At 59.7% G+C, this 24,206-nt stretch overlaps 1 protein-coding gene across 7 annotated transcripts in view; it reads left to right on the top strand.

The window, feature by feature from the left end:
- The window catches only part of DLGAP4 (DLG associated protein 4), a 163,514-nt gene that overhangs the window by 13,583 nt on the left and 125,725 nt on the right, over window positions 1–24,206 (top strand). For all 7 annotated transcript variants that reach the window (XM_086760945.1, XM_086760944.1, XM_086760941.1 and 4 more), the window contains exon 2: window positions 9,803–9,945. The gene's annotated coding sequence lies outside the window, so the exon portion shown is untranslated. The remainder of the gene's footprint in view (window positions 1–9,802; window positions 9,946–24,206) is intronic.

Raw genomic sequence — 24,206 nt, 5'->3', positions numbered from 1 at the left:
ATCTTCCCTTCCTAATTAGTGGATCAGACAGTAATTTGTAATCCTTTTGAACAGGAAGATCTTAGTGTCTAGCCCTGGAGCTGGGGCAGGACGCAGGATCGGCAGCACGGAGCGGAGCTTGCCCCGTCCGGCGAGGCGTCCAGGCACGGACAATGCAGGAGGGCTTTCTGCAGGCTCCTCTCGGTCTGTGCAGAATTGCTGTCCCTGTCTCTTTGGTCCAGCGCACTTTCCTCTTCCTTCTCCAGAGTTTTGGCATTTTCATTTCTCTTTGTGATACCAAGTGTAAAATAATCAGCATGGCAGCCCCAGCAGCAGGCTGGCTCACAAGTCAGCTCCTGCTTGTCTCCAAGGTGGTGGAAGTGGCAGGGTGGCGTAGCCGCTGGGAGCCGGAACCTTTTGGAGTGCTGGCGAGCCAACGGGGCACAGTCACCCTGGAGCTGGGATGGGCTGGGCTCCGGGAAGCTCCTCAGAGCAAACCTGTTCCAGCGTGGGTCTGGTCTTAGCTGTGCTGGTAAGCGTTTGCATTTTCAAGGCTGAGAATGAAATGAGACCTGGAAGCAGAAGGGGAATAAAAATGCCAACAAGCTGGAAAAAAAAGATGCAAAGGAAGAGGGAATGGGGGCAGGAGGCACAGAGGGCAGGACCGTGAGCAGAGCAAGACCCGGGATAGGTGGACTGGAGGAGGAGGCCAGCATGGAGATGGGCTGGACTGGTGGCCAGCAAGAGCAGCACGTGAAGGATAAGCCTGGTGTGACGGCCACAGCCTATCCCAAGTGTCAGCGTCTCCGTCTGGTCCTCGAACAGACCTAGCCATGCTGCAGGGAGCAAGGCACGGTTGGGGATGGAGGTGGGTGCTCACAGAGGGGTCACAGGAGCTTCCCTGCGCATGCAAGAGCAGCAGAGGGAGAGTGGTTGGTGGTGGGGAGCTGAGCCAGGAGAAGGGCAGCAGGCAGACCTGCAGGCACAGGGTGAGGACGGGCGTTGAGGCTCCTAAGAAACAGCGGTGACAGGCAGGCGTGGTGCGTTGGGCAGACTGAGGGGACCGCGGAGTAGCAGCATGCTGGGAGAGGGTCACGCGGCCCTCATCGCGTTACGGATGTCACCAAGCAACTCCTTGTGCTGGTGTCTTTAGCATCAATTAATCTGGGAAAAGCATCTCTGTCCTGCATGCATTAACCTTTATAAATGGCTTAACACGAGGTGCAGCCGCCGGGCACAGGAAGGGTCATGGGAGTGGTGCAGACGCAGCTCCCGTTGTCACCCCAGCCATGCAGAGTGCCCGGGGCAGGGGGGCACAGCTCTGGGGGGCAGGTGCCGTGGGCAGGCCGGGGGCACGGAGCCGTCCCAGGTCGCAGAGCAGAGACTGTAGTGGAAGGAAGCAGCTACAGCCAGCGACTTCAAGGACCACCACTCTCCTACTGCGTCTGTGCAGGCTTTAGAAGCCGGGGTTTATAATAGCACCGGTGACTCACTGCGCGCGCCTTGCTCCCCGGTTAATGGCTGAGCAGGATTCCAGGGCTCCGGGCGGCTCTGGCTTAGGTAAACTCAGCCTTTCTCCCAGAGGCCCGTTAATAGGGGAGAGCGGTCTGGGGCATCCAGAGAGGGCAGGGGAGCAGCACAGACAAGGAGGGCGTCCTCTTACCCCATCACAGCCCCCACAGCTTCCCTGATGCTGAGGGCCTGCATCAGAGCCAGAGGGAAAAGGAGAAAGCAAGCGATTTCCTAGGAAATGGCACAGGAACAGGGCCACCGTGCAGCACAGGACCTTTCTGCACCGTCAGGGCCCGGATCTGGGGAGACAAGGCTCTGGCTTTCTGGGAGTGAATGTGTCCCACCAGCGTGCCCAGGCTGGCTGCCCTGGTCACGCCCCGGGTGAAACATGGCATTCGGGGCGTGCTAGTCACAGCCTGGCCGCAGCCGGGGCTGCTGCCCCCGGGTCGGCACCGTGCTCGGGAGCCGTCGCGAGTCCTGGCCCTCTTGCTGCACGTGAGCTTCCCCCAGCTCTCACCTGGCCCACTGCGCTGCGCGAGCAGGGAATCATGACGCCGGGGTGAGCAAGTGCTTGCAGGTAGTCACAGGAAGCCTGTCATCACTCTCATGGGCTTCACCCTCCACCTGCCAGGCCTGGGAGGTTTTGGTTCGCCCCAAGCAGTCGCTGGCTGGTTTAGGCAAACCAGAGGCCGATGCTCCGCAGGTCCTCCCCTCCCGGAGAGGCTCTGGATCAAGCCACTCTGCGTGAAGTGGGAGCGTTGACACCAGTGTTGGCACTGGATTAGATGAATGGCAGGATCAGCGGGATCAAAACTCGCTCCCTTCGTGTGCCCCATCATCACACCGGGCTGCGAGGTGTCGCCTCCTCTGAGCGCAGCGACCTGCCAGGGTCAGCCCCAGTGCCTGGCGGGGCAGGGGGGATGTGCAGGACCCCTGGTATCAGCAGGGCCCCGTTCGTCCCTGGCTCAGCCCTGGCCCTGGACATTTGGGGGTCCCAGGTCCCCGGGGAGAGCAGGCTGCCTGGAGGCAGCTCAGTGTGCCTGTGATGGACAGGGAGACCACCCCAAACCTTGGCACTGGGAAGAGAACAAACAGAAATATTTATAGCAGAAATAAGTGGATTGAAGACTTCATTTTAAGATTATTTTTTTTTCCTAGCTTTTCGTTTTTCTCCCTAAATTACCAAATCTGGGCCAGAGAGCTGGCTGTTTGCATTTGCCACACATACACACACTGTTACGTCTATACATTATCTTGACATCAAAGGGAAAGTGTGACGATCCTCTGGCTGTGCAGGCGAGAAAGGACACTGCCTGCTTTTGGGGGCAATTATCAAAGGGTTACAGGCAGCTCCTGGAGAGGAGAATGAGAAATAAGGACTGGGAGCGACGGTGAGGCGCTGCACAAGCAAATCTTCTCCTGGTCTTTTCATCTTCCCTCTTTATTAAAGCAGGGCAAGAGCGAGCCTCTCACGGCATGAACTTAGTTATTATTTTAAGGAAAAAGGATCCGCGAATGTGATAGCTGGATGGAGCTGGGGGATTTTGTTCAGGGAGGAGACTGAAGGAAACCTATCTGCGTACGAAGCTTGACTGCAGCGAGGCTCAAGGTTAAGCCAACACAGGCGCCTTACCCAGCCAGGCGGGCGCTGGGCTCCGCGGGCTGGGGACACTGGTGCTACCGTCTCAGCTCCCCGAGAAGCTCAGCACATTGCGCTTGTGGAGCCCAAGCACCCGAGCGCTCGGAGGGGACATTTCCCAAAGTGCCACGTGAGCCTGGGAGCTGCCGAGCCTTCGGCACCCAGGTGAAAACAAGGCTGGGCCGAGGGAGGGTGTCAGAGGCAGCGTGTGGAAACTAGCCTGGCCGGTTCGGGAACCACGGGCAGCCCCAAGGAAACCCCCGACCCCCGGAGTTCTTCAGCCTCTCCAGCCCGCTGTCCCTCAGCCCTGTGTCCTGCCCGTCCCTGGTGAGCAGGCGGGGGCCTTCCCCGCATCCCCTCCTCTGCCCACGGCAGTGGATAACCAGCTCGTCCCTGTGCACGTCCCCACAGTGCCCGCGACTGGCAGCTGAGCCCTCTCCTTGCGCAGGGTTGTCCTCGCTGGGGCCAGCTGGGCGGCCCGGCCGAGCCAACGGAGCTGCTGCCAGGCAGCTGGGGAGCCAGGAGGAGCCGTCCCTGCCTCCAGCCGCCCAGCTGCTGCCCGCGCAGCCCCCGCGTTTCGCCAGATGCCAGCTCGCCTTCCGCCCCGGGGGTCCCCCAGCCGCAGGGCTGCCGGGGCTTTCCGTCAGTGCAAGGTCAGAGGCTCCCCAGGGCTGTCCCTGCTGTGGGGAGCTGCAGCGTCTTCTGCTGAGTGACCTCCTTTCTGCTCCATCTCTCTCCTCGCACCAGGGAGGAAGCACAGTGGGATAGTGGCAGCCGTGCCGCCCGGCCAGATTGTTTCCTAAAAGACCCCACATCCAGCCCTTGCTCTCCCCCGAAGCTCCTCACACCGAAGCAGCATGGCCGAGCTCCTGTCTCCATGGCACGTACACCATGGGAATGCAAACAAACCCATCTCAGGGCTTTACTGCATAGAACTGGGTATGAAAAACTGGGGAAAAAAGCTGCCAAGCCTCAGGCTGGTGGTGAATCCTGCCCGGGAGTTTCTGCAGGGGGTCCCTGCGGAGGTGACCCGTCCCAGTGTGGGGAGCCGCAGGCCCGGAGCCTCCGGCCACGCACCGGAGCTAGCAGAGCCGGTGCAGACGAGCTCGCAGCAAACCGCAGGGGCTGGATGTGCATGTTGTCCCTCCCGCTGGAAGGCTTCTTGTCTGTCTCAGGGGAAGCCTGGAAGGCAAAAAGGCTCCCGCTGTCCTCTGAGCGGCCAAGGTCATTTCTGGGAGCTGGTACAGATGCCGGCTGCCACGTGGCTCGTGCCCGCGGCACCGTGGGGTAATTAGCTGGAAAGATGATCAGGCAGCATGGGAAATGGGCAAGGAAAGGAAGGAAATTGCAGAGCCGTGTCCAGATCGGGGCCTGAGGAGAACACGCTTCTCTCCAGAGGTGCCTCTCCATGGCCTCCAGCCCCTGGAGCTGTGGGAGACTTGCGCGGGCACCTGTGGGGCCAGGGGTGGGGGCTCTGGCTGCGCCGGCTTCCAAAGCTGCCTTGGTTCTGCATTGGGGTTCTGCGGGCTCCCCACGGTGCCTTCGCAGTGCCCCCAGCCATCCTCCGCGGACAGATTGTGTTTGTTTCAGCTCAGCGCGCTCATTAGATTAAAGTGGAAGAGTCGATCTGATCAAACTTGGAAACACAGAAATAAACGTGCTGGGTTCAGCAGATGGAGGGAACAGCCTGGCAAGTCGGGCGGCTGAGAGCCGTGCCCCACAGCAAGCGCGCGCAGCAGCTGCTTCACAGCAGCCCTTGGCCACACCTTAGCCACACCATGGCACGTGGGGCCTCTGCCCCGCTGCCCAGCACGGCGGGGATGCCGGCCGCGGCCTCGGGACGGGGCTACGGGTGATGGGGTGTGCGCTGGGGGCCGGATCCGTGCCTGGTGCAGCCGTGCCTGGGCCAGCACTCCCGGCGCGTGGGGCTGCAGCTCAGGCCTGGGTTTTCTCCCTTTTGCGTTCCCCAAACCTCCCTGTCTATGAGCCCGGGAACTGGTCCCGCTGCCTCCAGGCAGCCTGGGATGGGGGGTCCTGAAACCCCCCGCACTCTCACTGGTGTTTACTGGGGTTCTGGGTGCTTCTGCCATAGACCTCAGCAGTGTGAAGGGTTATTCCTCATCTCGAAGGACGCTGGGAACAGAGGTGAATGAGCCTGTGCACGGCAGGACAGCTGCCAGGTGAAGGTTTTCTGGGGCATTTACTTTGCTGGGATGCTGAAGTGCCTCTGGAGTGCGAGCACTGCTGAAATACATCTCCCCTGTCCTTTCCAGCTCATTAATGTCCAAATCCAGCCTGGCCCATCCCTGCTTCCAGCCTGAAGCAGCAGTGCCTCTCCTCTGGGGACCTCACGCCCTCTGCGCTAGCAGAGAAGGTCCACCCCAGCTTTCTTGGGAGAGCCTTGTCCCCGGGCCCTGCCCTCCTCCTCCTTCCCTGTGTCCTCCAGGCGAGTGGCATCGAGACCCCTCCTCAAAGTTTCCTAACCACCGTCCATCCTCTCCAGCACTGAGGGAGGGACTCTGCAGTTGAGGTTCCGCCAGCGGAAGCGGAGCTGCTCATCCCCCTGGAGACGCCTCCGATCTGGCTCTGCCAGGGGATGCCCATACATTGTTGTCTGCCCCTCCAATGCTGGAGTCATTTTGGCCCTTAGGTTTGGAGCCGCCTGACCCCTGGGGCTCCTCCTGGCCCAGCGAGGACTGGTTGTGCCTTGAACTTTCTCCTTAGTTCAATTTCTAATGGGTTTTAGTGGGTCCCTGGTCTGGGGTCTCCCGCTGCTCTGGGACTGGGGGCAATGGTTGTATTTCCTGCTGAGCTCCATGGGAGATCTGCCCAGGAGGGATGGCGCTGGTTGCTCAGACCCCAGCACCAGTGTCCCCGAGCACAGGTCCTGCTGTATTTGTGTGCTTGGGGACTGGACTCCACCACTAATATTCCAGGATGCATTTTAAGTCCTCGGTGGGTGGTTTCAGTGATCCTGGCCATAGTGGTCCCAGGAGCTCTCCTCAATGGCTGGGTCATGGCCTAGTGGTTCTCTGTCGTGTGCCTCTTGCTGCGCAGAGCGTGCTGATGATGAACCAGAGAGTTTATTCAAGGAATGACGTTGCACAGGCCGAGTGCCGTCTCACCCAGAGTCCCCATCCCTCTGAGATGGGTGTTCTTGGGGCTGCTCTGGCTCCTGGTCTGCTTGTGTGCTGGATGAGGAGGTCAAGAGTCTGGGCTTTGGGAGATACAAGCTCCATCCCTGGGTCATCCCTGTGACCTCTTTGGCAAGTCATGACCCCTCGGTGCCTCCTGATACCTGGTCACAGGACAGATGTAGGGCTCATCTGGGGAAGGTGTCGTGCAGGGGTAGGATCTGCAGCACGGTGGAGCGTTTACAGCAGGGGCAATAAAATCCCTCTCTGTAGGGTGTGGGGACAGCCCCGGGCCAGCCTCATGCCACTGGGAAATGATGGGGCTGGGACAAATCTTTCTGCTTGCGCTTCTCTGGGAAACCTCCTCCTCCTGGCAAATGCTTCTGGGTTGGCTTCACGGCCTTGCGAATACATGGGATTGTCCAGGACACTGAATCAAACTGGTTTTTGAAGAAAACCAAGTAAGGCTTTGCTTTGTAGCAGGTGACCTGCTTGGGGTCGGGCAGTCACGTCTGCTCTCGCAGTCCCAGCTGGGTTTTAGGGCCAGCAGAGAACGACTTGGGAGGCAGCTGGGACGGGAAGGCTCTGGTTGGTGTTTGGGACTGAGGGAAGAAGAATTGAAACCAGCTGGAGTTCGCCTTGGCCCTGAAGGAAAAGGAAGGGAAACAAGGGGAGACCGGTCGCTGGGCCGTGCCGGGAGGGTGCGGAGGTGGCGCAGGGAAGGCGGTGTGGCAGTCTGCGCTTCCTGATGGGCCTGGGGTGAAATAACCGCAGTGCAGTGCACGGATGCAGAAAGTCACAGGGGAGGGATGCTGGGGGTGACAGGGTGGTGACCTCCCCGGTCTGTCCTTACTGTGGTCGGCAGAGGAGGCTGCACCAGGGGTGACAAGTCTGCCCACATCCCCGTTGCGTTCACTGTGGCTCCTCCGCTCTCCCCGCGCCGTGGCGGAACATAGGCTGCCTGGCGTCACAGCCCCTGCCTTTGCACGGTGGCCTGTGTCTGCTTGGCATCTGGTGCAGAGAGAGGAGTTTTGAACTCTTCTGCCTCATGAACTCTTTTTTGTCATTTTCACCCAAATGTCTTCCCCCCCGTGCCAAGAAAGCTGTCTGATCAGCAGCAATTAGCAAAGCAAACTGCAGGGATGACCTTTACGGCGTGTGCTGTGCGGTCTTTCCGAATGCCCTCCAGAAGATTGCGCCAGATGTTTCGGAATTTTGGCTCTGTGGAGGGAGGGCCAGGACGAGACAAATGCGGTGGGAGATGCACAGGAGGGGCTGCGCTGGGCAGGCAGCAACGCTTGCTCTGCAGAGCTTCACCTGGGGCAGGCCTCGCGTGCACAGCCTGCGCAGGCAGCGATCCCAGCGCTGGGCGGCCACCCAGGCGTGGGCGGCGGGACTGGCACCGGGGTCTCCCACCAGGGCTGGGAATCCTGGAGCTCGGCAGCTGGCTGGGCCTCTTCAACTGCGATGGGTCCTGCAGGCCCCCCGGCTGCCCAGGCTCTCCCGACGGTTTGATCTCAGCTCTTCTTGTCTCGCTGCACATCAGCACATCCAGGAGAACGCTGCACTCAGGCACTGCTTCCCCATCCATCATCAGTGATTCTCGTTTCATTTACTTTTTGGGCTTCACCTTTTTAATCCAGCTGTCTTCTGCCTTACAAATGTTCTTTCCTCAGTGACTTACACCAAGCTGCGGGGCTGGCTCCATTTATCGTGGGAGCGCAGTGAAGCTGTGCGCTCAGACAGGGCCTCGCCAGCGAGAACCTGCACCCTGAGCAGCCCCCCTAATTACACCAAACTGGGTGCACTGGCATGAGTGGTTCCAACCTGCGCGTCCACCACTGGCCACATCCCAGGTGGCTTCTGCCCGTCTGACACCCAGGTCCTCCAGGTGCAAACCGTGCGCGGGAGCGGATTGCTCTACTCAGCCTTCACCAGAAGATGCGGCTTGGTGCTTCTCGTTCCCTCCCTCTCCCTGGTACTGGTGTGGGGATTGTCTCTCCAGGGACGTGAAGAGGAAAATGTGCCTGGCTGTCTCAGAGCAAGCTGGAGAGCAAGCAGCTTGTGTCCGCTTCGCTGCAGCAGCTGTGGAGCTCCTGTCCCCTCCACAGGGCATGGGTTGAGGTTGGAGATCACCCAGGCAAGGATGGCTCTTGGTGAACGCCTCTGAAGGAGGAGCAGAGCTCTGCAGAGTGCACGTTGCCTCTGGCCCCGTGTTCAGGAGGCAGAAGAACATCCCAGAGGGAATCCAGTGCCAGCTTTGAGCTGAAGCGCCGTCAGAGCCGGGAAGGAGGGGCGATGGGGACCTGCTCTAGGGTCTCCTGATGAGGATGGTGCTGTCCTTGTTCCCACCTGGGATTTCAGGCTCCTGCTATGAAATACGGGCTTTTGGAGCAACCCTCTGTGTCCTGTGCCCAGGCCATGTGTGAAGGGAGGTGCTGAGCTGCTCGCAGGCGCCAGGCCACGCCGCAGCCTGGGGACCAGCTCAGACCTTTCCCGCTTTATCCCCACTTCTTAATGCTCTTAACTTGAAGGCTCCCCCCAGATTGAAGCCCAGGCAGACAGTTCCCTCCCTGGATTTATTGCAACGCAGTTTTCTTCCTCTAATCTGCTCAGAGCCTAAGCTGCTCTTTTCGAAGTGCACAGGGAGGCCAGATGTGCATGTCGCTGGTGCGGCGAGCCAGGCTGACTGAGAGCAGCGGAAGGATGCCCCGTTTCTTAGCTTGGTGGCACACTTGGCTGTTTTCGTGGCTTGAACCCCATTTCTCCTCCGAGCCTCTGAGAGCAGCTGTGTGATGTCCCAAGTACTCCAAGAGTCACAAGGTGGAAGGTTTGCTTTGGAGCAGGGTGAGCTGGTCACCGTGCTGGAGTCTATTGACCTTCCTGGAGACCCTCGTCAAGCTGAAGCCCAGTCTTTGGTCTCTGACTGCCGTGGAGACCCTGGGGTTAGGGGAATGGTGCTGTCCATTCCGACAGGACCCCAGTTCAGGTGATACCTGAGGATTTGACCTCAGCAGTGTGACTACCACCCATTCGTGGTGGGTTCCTGATGAGCTTGTGAGTCCACGGCCATGCTGGGACCAGGGCTGGAGAAGCCAGGGATGGACTTGCATCCCTGCCGAGTTCCTTCCTTGCCTCTGCCTCTCGCTCTGCTGAAGGGCTGGGGAGCTGAGACCACTCCTCTCTGCATGGCTGGCTCCCTGTGAGGCTCTCCCGATCCTTCTGACGGGTGCCCTGTGGGTCAGCCCCACTCAGAGTGCTCCCAGGGAAGGTAGGGGCAGATGGGGAGCTGGGGAGGGCTGTTGGAGAGCAGGGCCTGTGGGAGGTGCTGGGTACGGGTGCGCTCTGAACCTGGCAGGGGGGATGCATCTGGGGTCTGAGCGCTTTGGAGCAGGAGCATCTCTGGTGGATCCCTCCCTCTGGGTGGGCCTGAAGGGACCTGGGGGGGAGGAAGACTGGAGGAGGACAACTTTATTGTGATGGGGACTGGGGTTAATCCATGCCTCCTTGGACTCACGCTTGTCCTTGCCCTCCTCAGCCCAAGGAGCCTGGTGAGCACGGTCACAGAGCTGTTGCCTGGCTCTGCCCACCCCGCAGCCAGCGCATGGACCACCAACGTCCTCTGGCTCGCGAATGACGGCAGCGTCCAGAAGAGTCACGGCGGAGAGCAGCGTCTGGACTGTGAGTGCTCTGGGCACCGCGGGCAGGGCAGGGGCTGCGGCAGGACCCGACGGGGTCACAGTCCTGCTCCATGGGGTTTCCTTGGGGTGATGGGGGTGTTGGAGAGCTCTGGGCTTCTCTCTCAGGATGCTGTTGTCCTGCGAGGTGAAAAGCGAGCCTGAGCTCTGAGTGGCAGCAAAGGAGGAGAGGTACTGCTGGCATGGTGGGGGAGATGGGGGCTGTCTGGGGTGCGCGGGCGAGGTGATGGAGGTGCTGGCGTGGCCCCAGGTGCCCAGGGTGGCAGGAGGACTCTGTTACGAGTGTGTCTGGGTCTGTGATGGTGTCTGCTCCAGGTGGTGCCAGCAATGTGGGGCAGTGGCTGGAGCGATGCCAGAGCGCGGGAGTGTCCAGGCTCCTGCTGTGACTGCACGGCAGAGCCCATGGAGGTCAGGCCAGCCACCAGCCAAGTGGCAAGCAGAGCCAGGAGGCACCTACACCCCGCAGGCGTAGGTGCAGTGGGGTCTGTGGGCTGCTCCTCACCACGGTTTGCTCTCTGCTGTTAGCCTGTGGCCATGTGTTCAGCTACACGCGGGGTGGTCCCCCAGGTCCCTGCCTCGCTGCGGGCTAGGGTGCAAGAGGAGGATGCAGACACTTGACCCTCTCCAGCGAACCAGGGAAGGAGACTCCTGCAGGCCTCTCAGGCACACGGAAAGCTGTATTCGTCCCCCAGGGAGAGAGGGGAGCTTGTGCCAAGGGCAGGGCTCAGGATGCCATGCGTGTTGTTGCAGCTGCTACGGTCCGTTGGGAAGGGACTTGTTCTGAGAGCGGCAGACACTTGAGAGGCGGTGACCAGGCAGGGTAAACCAAGGGAGGAATCAATCACATGCCTTCCCCGTGTCAGGAACAATCTCCTGCCGTGTCCCAGGATGTGACACCAGCTCCATCAGCAGCTCAGCCAAACCCAAACATTCAAAAGGTCTTGATTCAGCCTCCCAAAAGGAGAAGGTGCTCATAAAATCCAATAAGCATCAAGAGCGTGACGGAGGATTTTCCCCCACAGCCCTGGAGCCTTGGTCAATGGCAAGCAGCGGTGGGATCCCCGGGGTGGGGGGCAGTGCAGGGGCTGCTGTGGGGGCCTGTCCTGGCCCTGACACCACTTAGAAGCAAATTACGGCTTCCCCAAAGAGCACGGGCTGTGGGGAGCTCAGGACCCTCCCAGCACGTGGCTTTCTCTGTGCAGCAGCTGCTACACCCCTTCTTTGAAGTGTGGTCCCAGAAAAATCCGTGGTGTGTTTAACCAAGTTGATCTGTTGGGTCACCCTCTGGGCCAACTAAAGAGTGTCTTTGTAGCCTTCTGAGGTCACTCAGAAAGAAGAGGCACGTGGTTTTCTGCGGGCTGGCATACTTGGAGGTTTCTCCAAGGCGCTGCAGCGGCCTCCAGGAGATTTGGAGATGAGGATGGAGCAGGGCATACATGCATGGAGCATGGCTGTGCACCTGGGATGGCGACTGCGTTGGCTTGAGGACTGAGGTCATGCACAACCGCAGCTCCATCCCCTCCGCCCTGCAGAACAGACCAGACCTTCTTCAGGCTTCCTCCTGAACAGCCCATGCACAAACAGCAAACCCTACCAACGCAAACCGAGCACGTGGTTTGGTGATGACGGAGACACAGCAACGCTCCAGGCAGCTCCCACACACTGTAGTGCCAAGGACAGGGAACGGACCAGGAGGAAATTAAATCAGAAGCGCTTGGTATTTCCTGGGTGCTGCATCCAGGGGGATGGGTGAGACAAAGCTTGGTGTCTGCTTTGGGAAGGGAGATCTGAGAGCAAACGGTCCCAGTCCCCGTGGTTGCACAGAGGGCCTTAGGGTAGGAGAAACCACTGGGAACAGCCCTGGGCACTGAGAGGCCTCCACACCGGTGGAACTGCCCTTCGGACCTGCGTGGCACAGCGAGAGCGGCAGCCCGGTCCCCTGGCGCGAGGGCGCAGGGCAGCAGGAGCAGGGCTCTCGCTGGCCGGCCTTCCCCGCCTCCCCACGCCCCGGCAACCACCCGTCTGGCTCTTTCCCTTAATTGCAGCTGCTTGATTTCTCTCTGGCTTCTGGTTTTTATGTAGGTGACACATGTTTGGTTCGAAGGACTTAATTACCTCTTGGGATGCATTTCATTTATTCATTAAGATAGAAATTGGAGTTGTTGGGTTTGCTTTATTTTGCTTTTTTTCCCCCTTCTTTTCTCCCTCCTCTATTTTGTAAGGAAAGGGTGAGGAAAAAAAAAAGCACACATCCCTCCAGCATGTGTGTGCTCAGCCTCTCTCCTTTGTGCCGCCCAGCCTCTCCGGAGCTCCTGAGCGGGGATGGGCATGGGGATGGGGATGGGGATGGGGATGGGGATGGGGATGGGGACGGGGAGGAGTGGTCCCCCCAGCAGGCTGTTGGCACACCGTAGCTCCTCAGGAACTGGAAGGCGAATCACGGTGTCGGTGCCAAGCCCGGCTCCCACACTGCTGCCGCAGGAGCTGCTGGGAGGCGAGCGCCACGTGCCAGGTCCTCTGGCACAGGGCAGGAGTGGCTGGGATGGGGGGCTTGTAGCCTGACCCCCTGTGCGCAGGCACCCACGGTCCCGCCTGCAGCAGGCTACTGAGCAGGCTGGGGGGACAAGCCAGGCTGCTCGGTGCCCTCGGCCGCTGCTGGCACGCTGGGGAAGCTGTGTCATGGTGGCAGAGACAGGCCTGCTTCTTCCTCTCTGACCTGGGTGCGAGAGGAGAAAAGCCCTGGAGATGTCTGTGCTCATGTTCCTGTGAGGCTTGAGGGTCAGGGCCGAGGACGTGCTCCTGTGGTGGAAGATACCCTGGCGTGGTGGTGGACTCCACGGTGGCATGGGGGGACGCTGCAGCTGCACCGGGTGTTGGTCTGCGGGCAGGGGTACCAGCACTTAGCAGGTGACGTCCCAGGAGGCGGGTGGCAGAGCTTAGGGCAGCCAGGCTGTGGGGCTGGATGGGCTTCCTGCATCCTTTGCAGCGTGGCCAGGCAGTGGGCTGGCACCCAGGGTGATGGTCCAGCGGTGCTCAGGAGGGAGGAGCAGTGGGCATCTCCCTGCCCTTCCTGCTGTGGAGGACACACGGCGGGAGCAGAGCACAGTGGTGGGATGCATGGTGCCTCTCTGGTAAAAGCCACCACTGGGTGCCTCTGCGCTCCCATGTTGTGGGGCAGGCTGGAGATGAAGGGCCAGCACCCAGGCCCTGCCCCTCTTCCCGGCCCCTTCCTCACCAGGCCTGGCTGGCAGCCTTGGCTGGGTTTTGCAGTAGGTTCTTTTCCCCAGACTCGGAGAGGACACTTGTGCACGGCCAGGCCTGGTGCATGCCCACTCCCAGCCCAGCTCCCCGTGAGCAAGCCTTGGCACAACAGCCGTGCAGGTGGGGATGGAGGCCCCGAGTGGGACCCGGGGCTGCTCTCCTCCATCTGCTCACCCTGTGCCAAGGAGCCCAGACCCCTCCTGGCACCCGTTTAGATATTAGGAAAAAAATTTTTACAATGAGGGTTGTAGAACACTGGCCCAGGTTTCCCAGAGAGGTGGGAAAACATTCCAGGCCAGGTTGGCTGGGGCTCTGAGCAACCTGATCTGGTTGGAGATGTCCCTGCTCCTTGCAGGGGGGTTGGACTGGATGGGCTTTGAAGGTCCCTTCCAACCCTAACCATTCTGTGATTCTATGATTCTATGATCTGAGAGCGGCTGGATGCTTCAGCACCTTCAAGACACAAGATGTTGCTCATGGCTGTCTTAAGCAGGAACCTTCTTGCAGTGTCTGCACGGGTTGCTCGGTGAAACCTGTCTTCAGAAAGGGGACCCAGGCCCTCAGCACTAGTCTGCTTTCAGGACCCTTCTTGAAAGTCCCAGAAAATGCGGGCGTGACGGCCTGTCTCTTGCCTTACATCTCGTCAGGATCTAGTCTCACTCTGCGTTTGTGTGCACCAGCAAACCTGGGGTTTGGTGGATTCCCAAAAGATCTTCATAGCCCAGTAGTGCTGAGTGTCTGGCAAGAGAACTCGCTGTTGGGTGTGTGAATTCCAGGGAATTTGGAACCAAAACAGCCCCTTTCACCAGTGGCTGGTAATCCTACCGCTGCCTGTCACTGGTGAGAAGCCAGTAACTCAGATTAGTTGAAGGAGGCAGGAGAAAAGGAGCCCGGGCCGGGCGGAGGAGCAGGGCTGTGTTTTCCGTGTGGCTGGAGGGAGCTGCCGGCCTGCAGGAGAGTGACGGCAGAGCCTTGTGCCTTGAGGGAGAGAATCTGGGATGGAAAACTGAGGGGGGAGACTGGTTAAAGATGGCAGGGCTCTGAGAAGAGGCAGCTGAGGACTCGTCACTCCTAATGGCCACCCTTGGTGTGTTGAGGAGAAGTTAATCTAAGGCTCCAGTGTTGCTTGTTGACACGTGCTGTGGGCAGAGCCGGCACGTGGGAGTGGGTTTACCCCAGCTTGGCTCAAAGTTGGGGTCCATCTGGGAGGGACTGAGGGCCCTGCTCCCCTACAGAGGCTCGCTCCCTCGAGCACAGAAGGAGGTGGTGGAAGAGGAGGGGATGGCACATCTTGGCCCTGTCCAGCCCACAGCCGGCCCGTGGCTCCTGCGAGAGCAGTGGATGCCCTCAGCATGTCTGTAACGAAGCGTAGCTGAGGACCCATCCTTCCCAAAGTGCTGCTTCCGCAGGGTTGAGGGATGGCTGGGGGCCATGCTCCGAGCCTGGAGAAGCCCAGGACAACACGAATAACGTGGAGCCATGAGGCCTAGCACCTGACTTGCAGGCTCTAGCCCTTCTTTCAAAGGGAAGAGGCCTGGCCTGCTCGTGGAGTCAGTGTCCACATTTGTACATGATGAGCTGGTGGGATTGTTTTGGTTTCTGCAGGCTGAAGGCCACTGCTGGAGACACCTGTACTCCTGGAAGCGTGCTTGCTTAGAGAGTGGGTAAAAGCAAAGGACAGACTTCAAGGCTTGGTGTCTGTGACCCCAGGCCACATGTTTTCAAAGCAGTGTCAGTGCTCAGACCTCTGCAGATCCGTCTCCTGGCTGGCACAGAAGTAGAATAGACCTTCTTCCCTGCAGAGAAACCCACAGACACGGGCTGAAGCCAATAAACGGAGATCCTGGATAGCAGTGGCAAACATTGAGTAAGGTGGCTCCCAAAAACTTTGCAATGGGAGACCTTGTGCATGAGCAAACATGGGGGTTGTCGTGCTGTGGGTTCCCAAAAGATCTTCGTCAGTGTGGCTGGCGAGAGAAGTTGCTGTTGGGTGTGTGAGGCGGGTGCTGGGTGCTGGAGGTGTGCACGTGTGGAGATGCATCTATGGGTTGGGATCATGAGTAACCTGAACAGCTCGTAGGATGCAATCCCTCCTCCAGGAGAGGGGCAGCCACATTCCTGGGGGCTCAGCGCACAGCCCCCTGTAATGACCAGGCGGAAATCAGTAGTTTGCCCAATAGCACACGCCAAAAAAAGGAACAAATCCCCCCAGTGCGGTGCTCTTCCAGCCCGGGTCCTCTGACTGGCGTGGCAGAGGGGCTGCACAGAAGGCACAGGGCACGCTGCGGCACGCGGCTGTGCACCTGCTCAGCTCCAACGCCCTCCCCGACTCGCTCTGGGCCGCACCGCTGTGGGGCCGCAGCCACGCTCTGGGAGCACGCTGCTCCCACCGCTTCTCACGGCTCTCGTTCTGCTGCCAGCCAGCCTCCACAGACCTGGAAACATTCTTCCCTCTGCCTTCTCCTCCTCTCCGCCCGCTTCCCAGACTGGAAAAGAGAGCTCAGCTGGGGCTGTCTGTGCCAGAGAGAAGCACAGGAAAATGGGAACGGACGGTTCCTGCTCCCGGCCAGGCTGTCTGCTGGGGAGGCTTTAGCGTTACCTACAGAGCCAGGCTGTCCCGGGGCCAGTCCCAGGGCCTGCCCTGGGCAGGAGAAGGTGCCCTTGTGGTTCTGGAGCCCTTTGCTCTCTCTCCAGCATGGTTGTTTTCCACCCGAGCAGCACTGCAGCACTCGAATGAGAAGGGATTTGCAATGCAGAGAAAAAACCTCCCACCCGCCACTCAGCAGTGTGTGGGCTGGGAGCAGAGCTGGGAGCAGCTGCGCCGCTTTGCTTTAACTGCCTGGGCCCGACAGTGCCCCGGCTCGTGCCCTCCGGGCTCAGGGCCTCACGGCGTGTCCTGGGTCAGTCCCAGCTCTACGACCCTGAGCCAGACTCACCGCCCTCCTCCTGGCACCTCTGAAGCAGTGAGCCCCAGCACAGGGAGAGCTGCCCCAGGACCGTGGGGAAGGTGATGCTCAGCTCTCGGCTGACTCCTTGCTCTGTTTTCCCAGCTTGCTGAGCAGGGACAGGGCTGCTGGCTTCTCTTGGTGCCTTCCTTGGAGCCCTGGGCATGGAAAGCACCACCGAGGGTCTGGAAGCAGACATAAGAGTGAGATTTTTGTGTCTGTGGTCCAGCAGGTCGGTGTGTTAGCAGAGAAAGTGGGTGGATGGTTTGACAATGAGGCGTCAGAGAGAGGGCCTGGGGGACTCAGGGGTGTGGCAGGCTGGTCCCGCACCGGAGTGGAGGACACCACTCCTGCTCCCCTCAGCTCTGGGTAGACTTTGCTTTCCTGCTGGGAAAATGAGGATGGCTGGTGGAGGCTGGTTTGAAAGGGACGGTGTGTGCTCGGTCTTGGCTGTCCGCCCCGCTGGGCTGGCAGAAATACAAGCAGGGTAGGTAGGAAGGGGCACCATCCTCAGATTTGGAAACCAGTGCTGACCACATGTCCTCTCCTGGGAAGGCCACCGCGTTCTGCACTCCCTGGGGAAGCTTTCGCGTTACCCGCAGAGAGAAGGAAACCCCCTGCCAGGCACAGAGCAGCTATTTGTGCCCTCCTCAGTCTCGGTGCGGCAGGAAAGATTTGGGAATCCCTCATTTGTGATGAGGGACACCACAGTGCTGCTGCTGTGCACTTTGGGCTGCTGACCCTGCCTCCAGCCTGGAAAAAGCGGGCTGTGGGGGCTTACATTGCTTCCCACAAACTGAGGGTGAACCTGGGATGGTCTGCAGGGACAGGGCTGTACATGCGTGGCTCCAGCTGCCCCTGGGCCCGGGTGGGACAGGCATCGCTCCCGCGGCGCTGACTAACGCGCCCGTCCCTGTCTGTCCTCCCCGAACCCAGCCGAACGCAAGGCCTGAATCCCACCTCTGGGCAGCGGGAGCAGAGAGCACGCTTCTCTTTCCCGAGCTGTCATGCCGCGCTGTCGCCTTGAAGAGTCAGAGCCTGGCCTGCGAGGGACCCACTGCCAGCAACTGGGAGCACTGGAGTCCCAGCTGCTGGAGCCACTGAAGGAAGCAAGCCATGGCAAGAAAGCCCAGGAAGTGATGAACCAGGGGGCTTTCACTGCTCCCCTCTTGGTTTGCAAACGGCTGCTGGGTTGCTTTTGCCCCTCTGTACTGGGGTGTGCTGGGTTTTGGAGTGAGCTGGGTTTCTGGGTGAGCTGGGAAGAAGGCGGCTGTGGATGTGGTGGCTCAGCGTGGCGGGGTCTGCATGGCTGCGATTCGGGGTTGGCGCCCAGCCGCTGGCGGGGAGGTGGCTCCTGGAGAGGCTCTGCCCTGCACTGGCCCGTGCTGCACTGGAGGCCAGCGAGGAGAGGGCATGGTCTGAGATGATCGCTTTTTGCCACTGCAAAAGGGAGGAGGAATTGCTGCCCGTCCCCGGGGCAGGGTCGCAGGACGGAGCAGTTGCTCTGGCTTGCAAGGGGAGGCAGGAGACCCCCGGCCTCCTGAGAGCTGACACCGCCAGGAACCTGACTGGAGGAATGTGTTTTCTTGCTTAGAGCACAACTGTCAATGGAAAAGGTTCAGCACAGCCTTCCGTGCTCGGAAACACTGTGGGCTGGGACATTCTGGGGAAGATTTTTAGCTGCAGCAAAGAAATTTGGCAGCTTGGAAGCAATCTAATCATCCTCCTCCCATATGCTTGGTTCTATTTAAAAGGGAGCATGTACCCGATTCCTTCCGACCAGCACGGTGACATTTCCAGAGTGCGTTTGGAAATAAATTTGGCATCCGCTGTCAAAATCTCAGATTGAGCCCAGTGCGGCTAATTTGGGCTCTAAATGCTGTTGCCTCTGCAGAACACCTTTCCCCGCTGGCAGACCCCAAAGGCAGGGCTTGCTCCCTGGCACAGGCACTGGCTGGGCTTTGAGAGCTGAAGGACACAAGTGATTTGGTCGCTGGCTCAAGCCCCTTTCCAACAACCACTGGAGCTGGAGGCCATTCCCGGCTGGGTCGCTCTGTGCCCAGCTCTCCCAAGCCGCTCTCTTCCCAGCACGGAGGCAGAAGGAGCTGAGGATGCTTGGGCTGGTCCTGTCAGCCTCCTGGCAGAGACAGGGCAATCTCCCTCCCCCTGCTCACTAATGGAACACCCCTCCTGCTCCAAGTTCTCTGCTCTCCAGAAATCTCTCGAAAACAGTCCTGCCTCCTCCCATCCAGCACCCTGCCCACTGCGGGGCTGTGGAGGGGCATTTCTGGTCTTCCTCACCTTCCCTCTCCCACCGGTACTGTCAGGTACGCGAGCAGGCTGGCAGGCACGTCTCCATCCAGCGGACGCGTCTCTGCTGTCCCTGGGGTAGATGGTGGTGGCTCTTTATGTCCTGGTCTTTGCCCTCTGCCTGCAGCCGCCCCTCACTCCCCCGGCTTGAGGCCGCGGGCGAGCTGGAGCCCGGCTGGTGGTCCCGAGGGGAGCGTGGGGCTCTGGGGCTGCGCAGCGCCCCGGTGAATGGCCCTGATGGTGACAGCAAGGGGCAGTGCCGGGTGGCTGGGGGGGTGTTTGGAGGGGAGCGTTTCTGGGGCGCTGCACACGCAGGAGGGCGGGTGTCCTGCAGCCTGTGCAGCATGTCAGGCCGGGGCAGAGGGGCTGTATCTAGAGACCACGTGCCACATCGCTGACCGGGAGCAATTCCCTCCCCTCACCCTGATCCAGGTTCCCATTTGGTCGGGGCCCCACCGGGCTCAGACCCGAACCGCTGCGGGTGCACAGAGGCACAAGCGCACGGGGCCACCCGTCCAAGGGGACAAACCTCCTCCCTTCCTCTTTCCTCCCGCGGGTTTCGGTCTCCCCCAGTGCCACAAAAGGGCTTTGGGGTAAGGGCGGAAGGGTGAAGTGGGTCAAACACATACGGTCAGATTAGTGCTTTGTCTCTGCCTCCCAGCCCTACACGTGTTCCTCCTCTGCCTGTGTCATGGGCTTCGTTAGCGCTGTGGAGCGGGGGGTTAAATACGGTGAGCTGTGCAGTGAGCCTTGTTGCAGGAGTCAGTTTTAAGGATTATGGTGAATTATGTAGATCAGAATCAGACAGCAGCCCAGGCATGGCATGGTGTCTCGAGGGGGTGATGGGGCTGGGGCTTGGCCGTTCGGGAGGTTCGCTGTGATCTGATGAGGTGTTCGAACCGACCCTCCTGGCCATAGCTCCGCAAACGCCTGGCCGCATTTACGGCTCCCTTCCCCGCGCTCAGCTTTGCTCAGTCTCTGCGAACAGCAAGGTCTGGGCAAGGTGGGGACAGAAAGGGACAGGACGTGTTGAGATCAGCACCCAGTAGTGGTACTGGCAGTAAAAGCCCAGAAGTGGCCCGAGTCCCAGCAGTGCCCAGACCGAAGCCCATGGCCCTGGCACAGGGCTCACCGGTGGCTGGCACCCTCTCACCAGCACCCTGGGCGTTCCCAGTGCGGAGGAGCTGGGGAGGTGGGCTGAGAGGCTTTGCCCAGGGCTGGGGCTGCAGCACGCAACCAGCACGGCCAAGCCGAACGGCAGGGTGGGCTGGAAGGGGGAGGGTTGGGATCCTGGCCACTTTTGAGTTTCCCTGGCTGAGGTGAGCATCGTGGTGGCCTCCTGGCAGGCACACCAAGGGGCTTCTGCCTGTGCCTCAGGACAGACTTGAGGGCTTGGGATCAGGTTAAAGCATTCTTCATCCAGGAGGCATCTGGGCAGGACATCATCCTGCTGCTCCAGGCTGATGTCTGCCCTGGAGAAGGGATAATGTCTGAGCCTTTGCCCCCCCTGGAAGGGCTCCTCTGGCTGCCTTGGCCCTTCCTTCAGTCTCACACCTTCCTTCTGCAGCATTTCTGTCTCCACTGTAGTAAGGTGGAACACCTCCAAGCACCCCACCAACGTGGTTCTGCCTGCCCACTGCTGCCCCTGCCCACCCAGCTCCTGACTGTTGGGAATTTTTGACACTGAGGGTGGTGGAGCACTGGCCCAGATTGCCCAGAGAGATGGTGGATGCCCCATCCCTGGAAACATTCCAGGCCAGGTTGGCCGGGGCTCTGAGCAACCTGATCTGGTTGGAGATGTCCCTGCTCCTTGCAGGGGGGTTGGACTGGGTGGGCTTTAGCGGTCCCTTCCCACCCAAACCATTCTGTGATTCTATGAATGTGCCTGTTCCACTGCATGGCCCTGACCTCCCCATGGCCTGCAAACACCCACGGCCCCTCGGATCAGCTCCTGCACCCTCCAGGACAGCAGAAGGACGTGCAGGTCACCTGTGATCACTAGCTCCCCTCTCTTTTTTTAGTGTCACTGAAGGAGCTAAAATGAAAGTGTGGGAGAAGTAATAAAGGAAAGTAACGTGGCTCTGGAGAGTGAGGTGGCAAAGCCTTCCTGGGCTACCAAGAAAAACGCTGTAGGTCCAGTTTTTGGTTCAGGCACGGATGATGCCCATGTGTGGATCAGGCTCCAGACAGAACGGTACCTCGGCTTCCCACGCCAGCTTACACCTTGCGCAGCAGCCTCTGCAAAGCCTGTGAGCAGACTGAGGGTTGTTTTAAAGAAAGAGCCCTCGGAGAAATGTGCGGAAAGGGTCCGGTTTGGTTTTGGCAGTGGGCTGTGAGCCCGTGCACTGGCTGGTGCTTCTGCCCGTGGCTCAGTCCCCAGCAGAGCCGGGCTCAGGCTGGCGCGCGAGGACAGCACGGGGAGGCAGGTCTGCGTCACGGACCCGAGGGCACCTGAGCACGGTCCGGGGAAATGTGCGCCTGTCCGCAGCCTGTTCTGGCTTTGCCAGAACAGAACCATCCGGGCCAAATGAAGAGTGATGCTTGCCGTCGTATCTCTTTTTTGTCACTGTTGTTCTTTTTAGCATCAGGCTGTAAATTGCCTGCCTCGCCCAGGTGCTGAAATGCTCCCCCCTTCCCTGGCTGCTGGAAACAGCCTCAGCCTCAGGCTGTTTGGGGGTACACAGAGCACAGCAGCTCAGCAGCCGCTCCGGCCGCGGGGTTGCAAAGGCCGCCCAGGGATCAGCAGCGTGAGCGTGACAGTCCTCCTGCCAGCCAGTTCAGCGGGGCGAGAGGGAAACTGAGGCACGCTGAGAAAAGTGTGGGTGGCTGAGGGTCACCCAGCAAGTGGCAACCACCCGTGGGAAGGGCACTGCCCCGGCTGGACACCAGGCTTCCTCTGCCTCCCCGGGTTGCTGCACTTGGGAGATGCCACGAATTTCACCTCTGTCTTCCCTCGTGAGAGGTGTGTGCGTGCGGGTGGACAACCCCGCCAGCCTCCCAGACCTGCTCTCCTCTGCGGCTGTGACGGCCCCGCTTGTGCCCCAGTGCTCTATGAGCGGCCGGATGCTCAGAGCCAGGGAGGCCAAACGCCCTCCTGTGCCGCCCTTCCCCTGGCTCCTGTCCCAACGGGGAGGCCAGGGCAGCCGGGAGCCCAAGCGAGTCCTGTAACTCGGTGCCAGGAAATGAGGAAGGCGAATTCTGCGAGGCAGGTCCGTAGCGGTGAACAGAGCGTTTCCTGACTTGCTGGAGCCACCGGAGCTGAGCATCCCTTCAGCTCCCTCACCTCGGGGAGGATCCTGCCAAATCACAGAATCACAGAGTGGTTTGGGTGGGAAGGGACCTTTCAAGGACATCCCGTCCAACTCCCCTGCGAGGAGCGGGGACATGTCTGCACGGCGGATGTGGCCCGGAAGAGAAGGAGCTGGTGGTTCATAGCCACGGAGCTCTAGGCAGAAGACGTAGGGACCATCCATACGGAGACCATTGCCTAAAGTCTCTGCTGGGGAAGGGATTCGTCTAGCCCAGAATGACTTTGGTTTCAGCTGCAGCAGTGCTGGGCATGGGTCTGTTCCTGAGGAGTGGTGGAAATCCAGAGATAAGAATCAGGATGACTTCAGCATGGGCCATCTCTGCTCCTGGGCCAACAGCCGCTTCCACTTCAAGCCCAGCAGGGCTGAGGTACCTTCCAGGCACAACACGCCCTGCGTCCCCTCCAGCCCTGGGTCAGGAGGGAGGAGGGTTGGCTGGGAGAGACACCGCTGGGAATCACCCACCTTCCCAGCGCAGAAGGAGAGAAGCGAGAGCAAAATCTGGGAGGGGCGCACAGCAGAAGAGGAAAGGTCTGTCTGGCCTGGGTTATTTAAAAGGCCTGTGAACAAATGGGTGACAGATGTGGTCTCCATGGCAACCCACAGCTGGCTGGGCAGGAATTAAAGGGCATCGTGCTTCAACGGCGTGTCAGCATCTCAGATTCACCTACTGCTAGTAACTCGGGTAATTAGAGATGCACTTGAAAATGTGCAGATCCAAACATGGTCTTGTTTTACGTCCTTTGGAGATAAGCAAACACAAGGAGAATCACCCAAAAGCCTTCTCTTCCACCAGAGTCCCGTCTCCCAGCGGCGTGCCTCCGCGGTCCGTCCCCGGGCACCGAGGGTGGTGGATGTGACTGGCGAGACCTCCTCTGTTTGTTTTCTTGGCAGCTTGCCGGAGGAGGAGAGCCACCGCTGCCAGCACACACGGCTTCTGTGTTTTGCGCCATGGTGTTTGGTAGACTGGTGGCTCATGAAGAACACCCGGGTGCAAGCCACGCAAATTAGCTGCAATGGGTAGCGAGCGATCAACGGCAGGTGTAACTGCGCACCATCGTGCATGGGCTCTGCCCCGTGGCCTGGGCTTCCCTCACGGAAAGGACCCAGATCTGAGGGATTCCTTCCGCCGGGGAGGTTCGTTACCGACGGCTGCTCCGCTCTGAACGAAGGCAGCTGGAAGCAGAATGTGTCCCATTTAAACGGACAAAGAGACTTCATCAATGTAAGGAGGAAACAAATGGAGGCCGGCCTCTCCTCTGAAAAAATCTTTTGCCTGTTATTACTATAATAAGTCTCCAAGTCATGTGTCTGAAAGGGCTGAAGTGAAAAATCTATTTTTCTCCCCGTTTTTTTAGGCTGCTGCCTGTGTGACAGTCGCTCTGCAGTCGCTGTGCTGGCTTCTGCGTAGAGGTAGCCAGTTTTTCCTGTTGCTTGTGTGGGTTTTTCACATGGCAACAGCAGAGAGAAAATCTTTTTTTTTAAGAAGAAGCAGCGAAAGTGATTGTAAAAAGCAACTCAGATTTGCAAGGAAGAGAAGGGAAAGGGGCAGGAGCGCAGCCATCAAGGTACCTCAGTCTTCTCTCCATCTGGGGAGCCACTGCCGCGGTTGTGCTCTCTCAAGCAGCCGCACCTGGGGATGTCGCTGTCACCATCTCCCAAAAAGAGACCCCAGCCTGGGGCTGCCTGGGTGGGTTCCTGATGGCCAAGGCAGAAGCAGGGAAGCCTGAGGCTAAAATTTTGCAGGGAGGCTCTGGAGTTTGGGTGCCTCGGTCCCCAGGCATCCCTCGGAAAGCTGGGATAGCAAAGGGAACCGGGGGGTCTGGCTCTGCCTGGGCCCCGGGCGCAGTGCAGCCCTGCTCGGCCCACGAGGGCCGTGAACGCCCTCGCTGTGCTCCCTCCCCAGTGCCCCCGCTCCGGCCCTGGCCGCAGCAGGAGGCCGCGCGCAGGCTGCAGGCCGCCCTCCTCCCTTCCCAGCAGGCTGTAAGAGCTCGCCGCGCTCCATCACATCGCTCCCATAGCTGAGCCATGTGTCACTTTTTTTCCCCTTCTTCACACAACTGCCCTTTAGATGTTTATATAGTGTTATAGTGTTCCCCCTCAGGTATCGCCTTCCCAGGCTATACAAATTAAAATCCTTTAGTCTCTGCCCATAAGTCGTTCTCTGCAGCCCTTGGATCAATTTGGCTGCTGGGCGCAGGATGGTTTTTCCCTTTCTGTGCGTGGTGTCTCTCTCCCTGTAAAAGCCACACTGGGTATTGCACGTTTACTACCACGGCGTAAAAACAGGATTAGGAGCCGTTTGTCCAGTGAAGGATCGTTCTGGGCTCACACTTGCAAATAAGCCGCCTTTCGGTGGGGTGGCAGCTCACTGCCACGTCCCCACCCGCGTGCTGTGAAAACTCTGGTCCATGACTGCT

This window comes from Chlamydotis macqueenii, chromosome 16 (assembly GCF_036417535.1).
Source record: "Chlamydotis macqueenii isolate bChlMac1 chromosome 16, bChlMac1.mat, whole genome shotgun sequence".
Classification (NCBI taxonomy): domain Eukaryota; kingdom Metazoa; phylum Chordata; class Aves; order Otidiformes; family Otididae; genus Chlamydotis; species Chlamydotis macqueenii.
The sequence above is the reverse complement of the archived record's forward strand: the minus strand, read 5'-3'. Positions and strand labels throughout refer to the sequence as shown.